Source organism: Hypanus sabinus, chromosome 18 (genome assembly GCF_030144855.1).
Source record: "Hypanus sabinus isolate sHypSab1 chromosome 18, sHypSab1.hap1, whole genome shotgun sequence".
In the NCBI taxonomy this organism is placed as follows: domain Eukaryota; kingdom Metazoa; phylum Chordata; class Chondrichthyes; order Myliobatiformes; family Dasyatidae; genus Hypanus; species Hypanus sabinus.
In genome coordinates, this window is record NC_082723.1 from 32,476,471 (window position 1) to 32,491,205 (window position 14,735).

The following is a 14,735-nucleotide window of genomic DNA, read 5'->3' on the forward strand; positions in this document are numbered from 1 at the left end:
CTATCTCCCCTCATGCACTCATCATTTTCCCTAAAATACAAACCTTATGCACTCCTCTGGTGAGTGAGACTAGAACCAGGGAATATAGCCTCAAGTTTCAGGGAGTAGGTTTTTGGAGATGAAGAGAAACTGCTTTTCCCAGAGATTAATGATTCTGTGGAACTCTTTGCACAAAGAAGCAATAGAGGTCACCTTATTAATGTGGCCTCCTCCGCATTGGTGAGACCTGTTGTTAATTGGAGGACAACTTCATTGAGCACCTCTGCTCCATCCGCCAAAAGCAGAACTTCCCGGTGGATGAACATTTCAGTTCCGATTCCCATTCTCATTCCAATGTGTCAGTCCGTGCCCTCCTTTTGTGCCATAATGAGGCCACCCTCAGGGTGGAGGAGCAACACCTTATAGACTGGGTAGCCTCCAACCTGATGGCATGAATATTGATTTCTCCTTCCAGTAAAAAAATCATCCCCCCCGTTCCTATTCCTCACTCTAGCCCTTTATCTCTTCTCATCTTCCTATCTTCTCCCCTTGGGTCCTTGAGTCCTTCCCTTTCTCCTATGGTCCACTCTCCTTTCCTATCAGATTCCTTCCTCTCCAGCCCTTTATGTTCTTGGCCACCATATTCACCTATCACCTTCTAGCTATCCTCCTTCCCCTACACAGCATACCCTTTAATGCCCTGGCTAAATAAGAACCTATCTATCTCTGCCTTAAATGCACCCAGTGACTTGGCCTCCACAGCTGCTCGTGGCAACAAATTCCACAGATTTACCACCCTCTGACTAAAGTAATTTCTCTGAATCTCAGTTCTAAATGGACGTTCTTCAATCCTGAAGTCATGCTCTCTTGTCCTAGACTCCCCTAACATGGGAAATAACTTTGCCATTTCTTAATCTGTTCAGGTCTTTTAACATTCAAAATGTTTCTATGAGATCATCCCTCATTCTCCTGAACTCCAGGGAATACAGCCCAAGAGCTGCCAGACGTTCCTCACATGGTAACCCTTTCATTCCTGGAATCATTCTCATGCATCTTCTCTGAACCCTCTCCAATGTCAGTATATGCTTTCTAGAATAAGGAGCCCAAAACTGCTCACACAATACTCCAAGTGTGGTCTCACGAGTGCCTTATAGGTCCCTCAACATCACTTCCCTGCTCTAGTATTCTATACCTCTTGAAATGAATGCCAACATTGCATTCACCTTCTGCACCACTGACTCAACCTGGAGGTTAACCTTTAGGGTATCCTGCACAAGGACTCCCAAGCCCCTTTGCATCTCTGCATTTTGGATTCTCTCCCCATCTAAATAGTAGTCTGCCCGTTTATTTCTTCCACCAAAGTGCATGACCATACACTTTCCAATATTGTATTTCATTTGCCATTTCTTTTCCCTCAAGTCTCTCTGCAGGCTCTCTATTTCCTCAACACTACCCGGTCCTCCAGCTATCTTTGTATCATCAGCAAATTTAGCCACAAATCCATATTACTGACCTGCAGAGTTCCTCAAGCATTTTGTGTGTGCTGCTCTGGATTTCCAGCATCTGCAGAATTTCTCATGTTCATTATCAAGTACGTATATTTAAAACACAATTAGATATATTGTTGTACAGCAGGGGAACTAAGGGTTCTGGGGAAAAGACAGGTAGGTGGAGCTGAGTCCACAGTCAGATCAGCCATCTTCTTATTTAATGGCGGAGCAGGCTTGACAGGCTGGGAGGCTGAGTCCTGCTCCTAGTTCTCACGTTTTTATAAACAAACCCCACTGCTCTCTGGATAGAGATGTTTCTTCCAAATTTATGGCTGGATTTATCTGAAACCATTTTTATTTGGTATTATATTTATTAATCATGAAATTTGAGAAAAATGAAATGCAAATTTCTTGGCCACAGGAGAAATAAACAACTGTTAAACTTTGAACAGATGTGTTTCACCCTGCTCTGGGCCTGTTTGAGAGCTCGAGAAATACTCTTTCTTGAGTATTCGCAGATTTTTTTGGGAATGCATTTAATAGTCAGGGGATCGAGCCCACTCCCACTGACACCTCCTAGCCTGCAGGCACTTCCCAGTCTCCACCCAGCTAATAGGTGGGTACACCAGCAGCTCATTCCAGACTCATGACCTGCAGCCTATTTAACCCCAGTTCACATCCACAGACCCTGTTCACTCATTGAACCAGACGGCCATCAATTATTAAATGTATCATTCCCTGCAGCAACGGCTCTGCTGCTCTGCTTTTGGGCCAGGCCTACTCTACATTTCCTGACACAAGGAGCTCTGAACTGTTATGCTATCGGCTTTTCAGCCACCTCTCAATATGCGTCACACAGCCATCTTGATTTCCAATATCATTTCTTTTGGGAAGCTTAACTACGCGGGCAGGAGCAACAGCTTAACAATTGCTCAAAATTCCAGAGTGAATGGTCAACAGAACTCAGCCTTTGGCACGTTTCGAGCAAACACTTGCCAGATCAAGTCAGTAATATCTCCCGCCGTGTTAATGCTGATATTAGAAATACCAGAGAGCACAGCTGATAAATACACATTACTGCTTCAAAGAAATATTTTAAATCCTGGAAGATGGCCATGGCCTAAATATAGGCAATGATTTTTTTTTGAGTCTTCCTGCTGTGAAGGCAGCATTGTGAGTTTGAATGTCACTCTGATGAGAGGCTTCAGTAAATCAAAGGACAGGCGATCTGACCAAGGCATGGCCCAGTGGTGGAATGCCGCGTCACACACCCAAGGCTTGGTAGTGTAGCAGTCAGCGTAACACTTTACAGTGCCAGCGACCAGCGTTCCGTTCCATCACCGTCTGTAAGGAGTTTGTACGTCTTCCTCATGACTGTGTGCGTTCCCTCCGGGCGCTTTGCTTTCCTCCCGCAGTCTGAAAATGTACAGGTTGGTAGGTTAATGGAACGCATCGGTGCAGTTGGGTGGCCTGGGCTCTCTGGGCCAGAAGGGTCTGTTTAAAGTTCAAAGTGAATTTATTATCAAAGTACATGTATGTCACCACATCCAACCCTGAGATTCACTTTCCTGTGGGCAATCAGAGAAAAAAAAAGAAACAAAATAGAATCAGTGAAAAAACACTCATGACACAATGGACAAATGACCAGTGTGCAAATTTCTTCTCAACTTTGTTTAAGTCTAAGCCCTGATTTAGTGAATACAACCCTTCACTCGAGGCAGGAATATCACCCCTACATTTAGACCATAAGACCATAAGACATAGGAGCAGAATTAAGCCATTCAGCCCATGATTTCAATAACACTCGTCTTTTAGCTGAGCTCTGCTCATACAATTCACACAGGAAGGTGAATGTGGGACTAGCCATGTTGGGCACCATGGTCAGCACGGATGACTTGGGCCTGTTTTCCAAGCCGTGTGACTGTTCCACTGATATGACCATCATTGTAGCCTGATATTCTTCAAAACTAATCACAAAATTTACACAATATATTTAGAGGTACAGCATGGTGACAGGTCCTTCCCCCAATGAGCCCACAGGCCTAATTGCACCCGTGTGACCAATTAGCCTACTAATCGCTACATCTTTGGAATGTGAGATGAAACTGGAGCACCCAGAGGAAACCCATACGGTCATGGGAAAAACAGACAGTGATGGAAATTGAACCAGGGTCACCGGCTCTGTAAAGTGTTACCCTAACCAGTACAGTACCCACAATTTATAGGATGAGAAGTTCATTTGGCACTTACGTTTATCACTAGTTGAATGAAACAGCACAGATTTCATTGCTCTCCCCTTCAACGAGAACTTCCATCTACACATTCTTACCTTGAAGGCCTAGCTATAGAGTATAGAGATCAGGCAGAAGGAAGCGCTGCCAGTGGGTCTGGAAAATCTCGAGAATATTTTGGGTATCTTCAGCTACACTGGAAGAAGTGTTACATCATCTGAGCCTGGTGGTTCTTGAGCAATGGAAACAAACTCCAGACGTGTTCTCCTTCCCTGGGCCCACACAATAATTCATGCCCTTTCTTCGAGTCCTAGAAGTTCAAAGTTGAAAGTACATTTATTATCAAACTATGTATGCTGTGTACAATGCTGAGATTCATCTTTCCCCCTACAGCCATGAAAGAAAGGAAACCATGGAACACGCTCAAAGAAAAACATCAACCCTTCCCCCACTGCCACACTCATCAGAAAGTGCAGGATGTGATGGCATTGGAGAGGGTCCAGGGCAATGTTCTGTCTAAGGTACACACGCAGCTCACTGCTAGCTCACAAAGGAATATAAACTGCGCACAAAGGGTTGTCACCCTCTACCTTGCTGGCATGTTAAATATATTTCACGATTGTACACAATCACATTCCACCTCAACTCTTTCTCCTCTGACCTTAAATTTGGACCCTGTAGTTGTAGTTGTGGCAAGGGGACTGTGACTACCAACACTAGCTACATTCCTTGAGATTTTAGAAACCTTATTAAAACACCTCTCAGTTTTCTTCGTTCCAAGGTTAATAGCCACTGGCTTTCTGTCCCCCTCTTTATAACTCCAGCATTCCAGCCCCAACAACTTTCTCTTCAAGGTGATTGGAGGAAAGTATGGGGGGCGGGGGGGTATCAGAAATAGATTTTTCTCAATAGGGAATGGTGGGAGTGTGGAACGCCCTGCCAGAAGTGCTGGTAGAGGCAGATTGGTGTTGCTCCGTGGTCTATGTGACATGCAAGCCAGGGCAGTACAATGTGGAGAGCCAGCTGTTGTCTCCATGCAGCTGACGAAGCCAAAGGAACGGCCAAGACCGATACAATTTGGCACCAGCGGCATTGCAGGAGTTGTCAGTCAGGGTTGAAGTCATTGTCGGATTGTCTTAAGGACTCCAGCCGTGGAGTTTATTTGCGAAGCCTTCTCCATGAGTGAGTATCACTACAAGGCAGCGGAGGTTTGAGATCAGAGCTCTCTTAGATGAGATGCCAACCACGGCTGACACTAGAACACTACAGCACAGTACAGGCCCTTCAGCCCTCCATGTTGTGCTGACCCATATATTCCTTAAAAAAACACTAAACCCACACTACCCCATAACCCTCTATTTTTCTTTCATCCATGTTCCTGTCCAAGAGGCTCTTAAATACCCCTAATGTTTTAGCCTCCACCACCATCCCTGGCAAGTCATTCCAGGCACTCACAACCCTCTGTGTAAAAAAAACTTTACATCTGATATCTCCCCTAAACTTCCCTCCCTTAATTTTGTACATATGCCCTCTGGTGTTTGATATTCGTGCTCTGGGAAACAGGTACTGACTATCCACCCTGTCTATGCCTCTCATAATCTTGTAGACCTCTATCAAGTCCCCTATCATCCTTCTACGCTCCAAAGACAAAAGTCCCAGCTCTGCTAACCTTGCTTCATATGACTTGTTCTCCAAACCAGGCAACATCCTGGTAAATCTCCTCTGCACCCTCTCCATAGCTTCCACACCCTTCCTATAATGAGGTGACCAGAATTGAACACAATACTCTAAGTGCGATCTCACCAGAGAATTATGGAGTTGCAACATGACCTCTCTACTCTTGAACTCAATCCCCCTGTTAATGAAGCCTAGCATCCCATCGGCCTTCTTAACTACCCTATCAACCTGTGCAATCACCTTGAGGGATGTATGGATTTGAACCCCAAGGTCCCTTTGTTCATCCACACTCTTAAGTAACTGACCATTAATCCTGTACTCAGCCTTCTGGTTTGTCCTTCCAAAATGCATCACCTCCCACTTACCACAAACTTACTCACCCATCCTTCTGCCTCTTCATCCACCACTTCACCACTCAGTCCACCTGCATCACTTCTTGTCCTGGATGACATTTCAGCTTCTCAGAGTTGTTTGAGATATCAGAATCAGAATCAGGTTTATTTTATATATATAAGTAAGTAGTGCAAAAAGAGACCAAAATAGTGAGCTAGTGTACATGGGTTCATTGTCCATTCCGAAATATGATGGTGGAGGGGAAGAAGCTGTTCCTGAAATGTTGGCCGTGTGTCTTCAGGCTCCCATACCTCCTCCCTGATGGTAGTAATGAGGAGAGGGGTCTTCAGGCTCCTGTGCCTCCTCCCTGATGGTAGTAATGAGGAGAGGGGTCTTCAGGCTCCTGTACCTCCTCCCTGATGGTAGTACTGAAAAGAGAACATGTGTTGGTGGGGAGGCCAGTGCTCATGATGGAGCTGACAGAGGCTACAACATCTGCAGCTTTTTCCAACCCTGTGCAGTGGCCCCTGCATACCAGACGATGATGCAGCCAGTTAGACAGTGCACTACAGTACATCTGTAGAAATTTGCTCGAGTCTTTGGTGACATAACAGTTCTCCTCAAACTCCTAATGAAATATAGTAGCTGTTGTGCCTTTGTGAATGCTTTGATATATTGGGCCCAGAATAGATCTTCAGAGCTGTTGACACTCAGGAACTTGGTTGCTCACTCTTACCACCACTGACCTTTCAATGAGGACTCTTGTGTGTTCCCTCAACTTCCACTTCCTGAAGTCTACAATCAGTTCTTTGATCTTGCTGATATTGAGTGTGAGTTATCATTGAAACATCATTCAAGCAGTCAATCTATCTCTCTCCTGAATGCCTCGTCATTCTCATCAACTTCAAAGTTCAAAGTAAATTTATTGCCAAAGTGCATTTATGTCACAAAATACAACCCAGGGATTCATTTTCTTGTGGGTATTCGCAGTAAATATAAAGAAACACCATAAAATCAGTGAAATCCCACACACAATGAGACGGACAAACAGCCAAAGTGTAAAAGACAATGAAATGAGCAAATAGAAAAAAATACAAAATATTAATAATAAATAAATAATCAATAAATATTAGGAACATGAGATGAAGAGTCCTTGAAAGTGAGTGTATAGAATCAGATTGAAGAATTGTTGATTTCTTGAAGAATTTGATGATCTAGCATATTGGCATGACTATGGAGAGCTTGAGATTACCATTGTTAGCCCATGCCAATATATTCTAGGGCCCTCGTCTCTTTGTGGAATTGTACCTGGCAAGTTTTTCATTCTCCAGCAGAGCTGAGCCATAACATTAACATTATTACAGAACTTGTATTGTTAACTAATCTATACTTAATTACATGAAGTCTACTGGGAAAATAACTATTTGGTTAAGTCAGCTCCAATAGAGTGTAACCACACCCTCCAAAGACCATTTCACCTAAATTTACTAATAGCAACACAGGGCTCCAAGCAACCACAAGCAAGAACACTCTTAAACACTTGCCTGGCTGCACTTTGTGTTATGCCACCTCATATATAAAGATCATCAATTCCAGTGAAGTAACTACACAAAATGGAACTTTCTGGAACATTGATGGAGCACATGTAAGTGGGAAGATTGTTGCTATGAACAAAAGCACTCTGGGTGCAAATATGACCCAATATTGCACAGCGGGGGGGGGGGTGTAGGACCAGAGGGCACAGCCTCAGAATAGAGAGGCGTCCATTTGGAACAGAGATGAGGAGAAATTTATTTAGCCAGAGCGTGGTAAATTGGTGGAATTCATTGCCCCAGTCAGCTTTGGAGGCCAAAACATTGGGTAGATTTAAAGCGGGGGTTGGTAAGTTCTTGATCAGTCAGGGCATCAAAGGTTACAGGGAGAAAGCAGGAGATGGGGTTAAGAGGGATAGTTCGTGCAGTGTGAGTGGCTCCAGGTGCCAGGCTGTGTTCTTTGTGTGTGATGTGGGAATTCTGGAGACCTCTGGCCTGTCAGACAACCACATCTACATCAGGTGCATCAAGCTGCAGCTTCTCAGAGAACTTTAAAGAACTGGAGCTGCAGTTCAATGACCTTCAGCTCATACGGGAGAATGAGGAGGGGGTAGATAGGGGCTCAGGGATGATGGTAGAAAACCAATGGCTGGAGATTCTGTGTGAAATTCGGAAGGCGCTGGATAGATATATCCCAAAGAAGAAGAGGTATTCTCAAGGCAGGATAACGCAACCGTGGCTGATAAGTAAAATAAAACATGAAATTAAACGAGAGAGCATATAAAAGTACAAAAAATAGTGGAAAATTAGAAGACTGGAAAGCTTTAAAAACCATAAGAAGGCAACTTAAAAAGCCATAAGGAGGGAAAAGTTGAAATAGGAAGGTAAATGAGCCAATAATATCCAAACGTTTTCTCAGGTATATAAAGAGCAAAAGTGAGACGGGAGGGAAAATGGATTGGCCATGATGAATTGGCGGAGCAGACTCGATAAGCTGAATGGCTTAATTCTGCCTCTATCTCTATGGTCTTATGGATAATAAATCAGCCATGATGGAATGGCAGAGCTGACTCGATGGGGTGAATGGCCTAATTCTCCTATGTCTTATGGCAAGAACTATTAGGAAATATTCCTTCACCATTGCTGGGTCAAAATTCTGGAACTGCCTCCCTAATGGCACTATGGGTGTACCCACTCCTCGAGCACTGCACCTTCTTGAGGGCAACAAGGAAGGGGGTAATTAAATACTGACCCAGCCTGTGAAGCCCACACCTCTAACTGAGTGAAATAAAGATCAAATAGAACCCCTCAATGTTTTTTAAAAAAGATTTTTGCCATGTTTGGAGTGAGTCAGCAAAGTCAAAGATGCACTTTCTGTTGTTACAAGACATTTTCTCTGACCCAACACTACAAGAAAAAGTATTGCCTAAGAAACTTCAGGGTTTTGGTATACTGAGCACAAGAAAAGCTCCCACCTGTCTGCTCTCACCTCTCTAGCAGAGTTGCTTGTTCTGAACTTGTCTGATAGATAGACAGATTGATTGATTCATGAATAGGTAGATAGACAGATGACAGATATAGAATGAAAGCAGGCCCTTCATCCCACCTAGTGCATGCCAAGTCATTAATCTGCCTAGTTCCATTACCTGCACCTGGACTACTCGTGATGGCAGCTCATTCCACGCTCTCGCTGCCCTTTGAGTGAAAAAGTTCCTCTTCACGTTCCACTTGAACATTTCACCTTTCACCCTTAACCCATGACCTCTAGTTCTAGCCTCACTCAACATCAGTGGAAAAAGCCTGCTTGTAGTTACACTGTCGTAATTTTGTATACCTCTATCAAATCTCCCCTCATTCTCCTATGCTTTAGGGAATAAAGTCCTAACCTATTCAACCTTTCCCTATAACTCAGGTCCTCAAGTCCTGGCAACACCCTTGTAAACTTCCTCTTTCAATCTCATTTACGTCTTTTTTTTACACACAATACTCCAAATTAGACCAACATCTTATACAACTTCAACATAACATCAACCTAACTTAACATTGAGTATCTCCCGTAATCAGTACAGTGATTTTTGAAGGCCAATATGCCAAAAGCTTTCTTTTGGACCCTGTCTACCTGTGATGCCACTTCCAAGGAATCATGGACTGTATTCCCAGGTCCCTCTGTTCTACTGTACTCCTCGGTGTCCTCCCGCTCACTGGGTAAGAAATTAACGTGGTGCTATGTACCGTAGAGAAGAGAAACAGATTGATACGTGGAGAGATCTGTGTAGATGGCTACATCCCTCCCCATTACCGAGGACACTTTCAAAAGGCAATGTCTCAAGAAGGCAGTAAATATCATCAAAGACCCTCACTGCCCGGGATATGCCCTCTTCTCATGACTACCATTCAGGGAGGAGGTACAGGACCCTGACAACACACATGCAATGTTTTAGGAACAGCTTCTTCCCCTCTGCCATCAGATTTCCAAACAGGCAATGTAGACCATTGCACCTTTTCCGTTTTTGCAAAATTTATTTATTTATATTGTAACTATGATAGTTTCTTATTTATACACAGTACCACAAAGTAACACATTTCACAACATATGTCAGTAACAATAAAACTGATATTTCCAGAGGCATTTACAGATAGATAGAGAGGGAGAGTGAGTGAATAAGAGAGGGGGAAGAGAGAGAGAGAAAAAAAAAGATGTGGGGAAATTGCTCAGATACAAATCCATCCCTTCCGATTAGATCTCAGTCAGACCAATACCTTTTGTTCTCCTGTCTTGCATAGATGTTTACGCACTACACATCTGCCACCAGATACACCACTTCCTTTCCCTGCCGCACCTGCTCTATTAATGTCAAATACTGCAGATGCTGGGAACTGGGCAGAGTGTACTGGAATTAGCAAGCAGCTAAGTCACTTTTATTGTCATTTTGACCATAACTGCTGGTACAGTACACTGGAAAAAATGAGACAACATTTTTCAGGACCATGGTGTTACATGACACAGTACAAAAACTAGACTGAACTATGTAAAAAAAAACACAGAGAAAGCTACACTAGACTACAGACCTACACTGGACTGTATAAAGTGCACAAAAACAGTGCAGGCGTTACAATAAATAATAAACAGGACAGTAGGGCAAGGTGTCAGTCCAGGCTCTGGGTATTGAGGAGTCTGATAGCTTGGGGGAAGAAACTGTTACATAGTCTGGTCGTGAGAGCCCGAATGCTTCAGAGCCTTTTCCCAGACGACAGGAAGGAGAAGAGATTGTATGAGGGGCATGTGGGGTCCTTCATAATGCTGTTTCCTTTGCGGATGCAGCGTGTAGTGTAAATGTCCATGATGGCGGGAAGAGAGACCCTGATGATCTTCTCAGCTGACCTCACTATCCGCTGCAGGGTCTTGCGATCTGAGATAGTGCAATTTCCGAACCAGGCAGTGTACTGTGTGGAACAGGCCCAACCAGCCCTCTGAGCCACACCTTCTACAGCCCCGGCCTAATCACAGGGCAATTTACAATGACCAATTAACCTGCAATCTGGTGCTGAGTCCAGTGGGAAGTCAAAGGTCCAGTGTGAGCTTGCTGGAAGTTGGAGGCTGACGGTGGCTGTCCTGAGGTTAGAGGACTGTGAATGTGCACGGGTTGGGAGGGAGGGAGGGATGAGGACTGTTTTGTTGCTTGTTGTGTTCTGTGTTGTTCTGCCGAGCATTGTGGGCATGCTACGTTAGCACCAGGACGTGTGGCGACACTTGCAGACCATATCCAGCACATCCTTGGGTGTTAATGCGAGCGGCACGTTTCAGTGTACATTTATAAAGTCAATTTTTTTAGAGGTACAACACAGTAACAGGCCTTTCTGGTCAAAGAGCTCCAGCTGCCCAATTACACCTGAGTGAGTCACTAACCCACGGACCGGTACGTCTTTGGAAATTGGGAGGAAACCGGAGCACTCGGAGTCAGAGGGAGAATGTGCAAACTCCTTACAGGCAGCGGCGGGAATTGAACCCGGGTCGCTGGCGCTGGAAAGGTGTTGCGCTAACCAATGTGTTACTGTGCTGCCCACAATAAATCATTTATATGATTAGTAAATCTGACTGTAACACAGAGACTTGCTGGGCAGAGTTCGCAAGTGTGGGGTGGGGGTACACAAGGTGGTTTCATAACCAGGAAGAACAGGATTGGAACTCACAATCCAAAACCGTCAACCACTCCAACTGCACTGCGGCTCCTTGAAGAGATGGGAACGAGCTGATTTATTCTACTTTTATTTCCAATTGCTCATCTCACTTCTCCACCAAAGCTTCTGATAATGTCATATTTAGCTTTAGGATCAGCCCGAGCTCGTTCCAGTAATGTTACCCACAACAGCTGCAGGAGGCCAGTCAATGTTGTGCTGCTCCCAGAGCCCACATCCTTAGACCATCAGATCGTAACATACTGGAGCAGAACTAGACCACTAAATCCATCAAGTCTGTTATGGCTGATTCATTATCCCTGTCAACCCCAACCTCGGCTTTAAATATACCCAGTGACTTGGCCTCCACAGCCATCTGTGACAGTGAATTCCACAGATTCACCACCCTCTGGCTAAAAAAATCCTCCTCATCTCTGTTCTAAATGGACATTTCTCTACTCTGAGGCTGTGCCTTCTGATCCTAGACTCCCCCATTACAGAAAACGTCGTCTTTCCAACTACTCTATCTAGGCCTATCAACGTTCAATAGCAATTCCCCCTTATTCTTTTAAACTCAAAATACTTTCAAACTTAAATGACTGGCCCAGAGGCCTCCTCATACATTGACCCTTTCATTCCTGGAATAATTCTTGTGAACCTCCTCTACACCCTCTCCAATACCAGCACATCCTTTCTTAGATAAGGGGCCCAAAATTGCTCATGGTGCTCCAAGTTCAGTCTGACCAATGCTTTGCAAAGCCTCAGCATTATACCCTTGTTTTTATATTCTAGCTCCATAACATTAACATTGGGCTGTTTTGAAAGCCAGCTCCTTTGTTTGAAACAACAGCCAATAGACAATAGACAACAGGTGCAGAAGTAGACCATTCGGCCCTTCGAGCCTGCACCGCCATTCTGAGATCATGGCTGATCATCTACTATCAATACCCGGTTCCTGCCTTGTCCCCATATCCCTTGATTCCCCTATCCATAAGATACCTATCTAGCTCCTTCTTGAAAGCATCCAGAGAATTGGCCTCCACTGCCTTCTGAGGCAGTGCATTCCACACCCCCACCCCCACAACTCTCTGGGAGAAGAAATTTTTCCTTAACTCTGTCCTAAATGACCTACCCCTTATTCTCAAACCATGCCCTCTGGTACTGGACTCTCCCAGCATCTGGAACATATTTCCTGCCTCTATCTTATCCAATCCCGTAATAATCTTATATGTTGCAATCAGATCCCCTCTCAATCTCCTTTATTCCAGCGAGTACAAGCCCAGTCTCTCTAACCTCTCTGCGTAAGACAGTCTGGACATTCCAGGAATTAACCTTGTGAATCTACGTTGCATTTCCACTACAGCCAGGATGTCCTTCCTTAACCCTGGAGACCAAAACTGTACACAATACTCCAGGTGTGGTCTCACCAGGGCCCTGTACAAATGCAAAAGGATTTCCTTGCTCCTGTACTCAATTCCCTTTGTAATAAAGGCCAACATTCCATTAGCCTTCTTCATTGCCTGCTGCACTTGCTCATTCACCTTCAGTGACTGATGAACTCCTAGATCTCTTTGTATTTCTCCCTTACCTAACTCTACACTGTCCAGATAATAATCTGCCTTCCTGTTCTTACTCCCAAAGTGGATAACCTCACACTTATTCACATTAAACATCATCTGCCAAGTATCTGCCCACTCACTCAGCCTATCCAAGTCACCCTGAATTCTCCTAACATCCTCATCACATGTCACACTGCCACCCAGCTTAGTATCATCAGCAAACTTGCTGATGTTATTCTCAATGCCTTCACCTAAATCGTTGATGTAAATCGTAAACAGCTGTGGTCCCAATATCGAGCCCTGTGGCACCCCACTAGTCACTACCTGCCATTCCGAGAAACACTTTGCTTTCTATCTGCCAACCAGTTTTCCATCCATGTCAATATCTTCCCCCCAATGCCATGAGCTCTGATTTTACCCACCAATCTCCTATGTGGGACCTTATCAAATGCCTTCTGAAAATCGAGGTACACTACATCCACTGGATCTCCCTTGTCTAACTTCCTGGTTACATCCTCGAAACTCCAATAGATTAGTCAAGCATGATTTACCCTTGGTAAATCAATGCTGGCTCAGCCCATCACTGCTATCTAGATATGCCACTATCTCATCTTTAATAATGGACTCTAGCATCTTCCCCACTACTGATGTTAGGCTAACAGGATGATAGTTCTCTGTTTTCTCCCTCCCTCCTTTCTTAAAAAGTGGGATAACATTAGCCATTCTCCAATCCTCAGGTACTTATCCTGAATCTAAGGAACATTGGAAAATGATTACCAATGCATCTGCAATTTCCAGAGCCACATCCTTTAGTACCCTAGGATGCAGACCATCTGGACCTGGGGATTTGTCAGCCTTCAGTCCCATCAGTCTACTCATCACCGTTTCCTTCCTAATGTCAATCTGTTTCATTTCCTTTGTTACCCTATGTCCTTGGCCCATCCATACATCTGGGAGATTGCTTGTGTCTTCCCTAGTGAAGACAGATCTAAAGTATTTAATAAATTCCTCTGCCATTTCTCTGTTTCCCATAACAATTTCACCCAATTCATTCTTCAAGGGCCCAACATTGTTCTTAACTATCTTCTTTCTCTTCAGATACCTAAAAAAGCTTTTGCTATCCTCCTTTATATTCCTGGCTAGCTTGCGTTCGTACCTCATTTTTTCTTCCCGTATTGCCTTTTTAGTTAAGTTCTGTTGTTCCTTAAAAGTTTCCCAATCATCTGTCTTCCCGTTCACCTTAGCTCTGTCATACTTCTTTTTTTTTTAATGCTATGCAATCTCTGACTTCCTTTGTCAACCACTGTGGCCCCTTTCCCCCACTTTGAATCCTTCCTTCTCCGGGGGATGAACCGATTTTGCACCTTGTGCATTATTCCCAAGAATACCTGCCATTGCTGTTCCACTGTCTTTTCTGCTAGGATATCCGTCCAGTCAACTTTGGCCAGCTCCTCCTTCATGGCTCCATAGTCTCCCTTGTTCAACTGCAACACTGACACCTCCGATCTGCCCTTATCCTTCTCAAATTGCAGATAAAAACTTATCAGATTATGGTCACTACTTCCTAATGGCTCCTTTACTTCAAGATCGCTTATCAACTCGTGTTCATTACATGCCAGATCACACCAGAGTGTTTCCCATGGGGCGTATCCACAGAAACCTGTATCAGCATTTGCTCAAGGAGTGTCACAACTCAAGATTCTGTTCTTTATCGAGCTCCGACTGAAGTTTTCTTATATCCCACAGAGTCATGAAGCA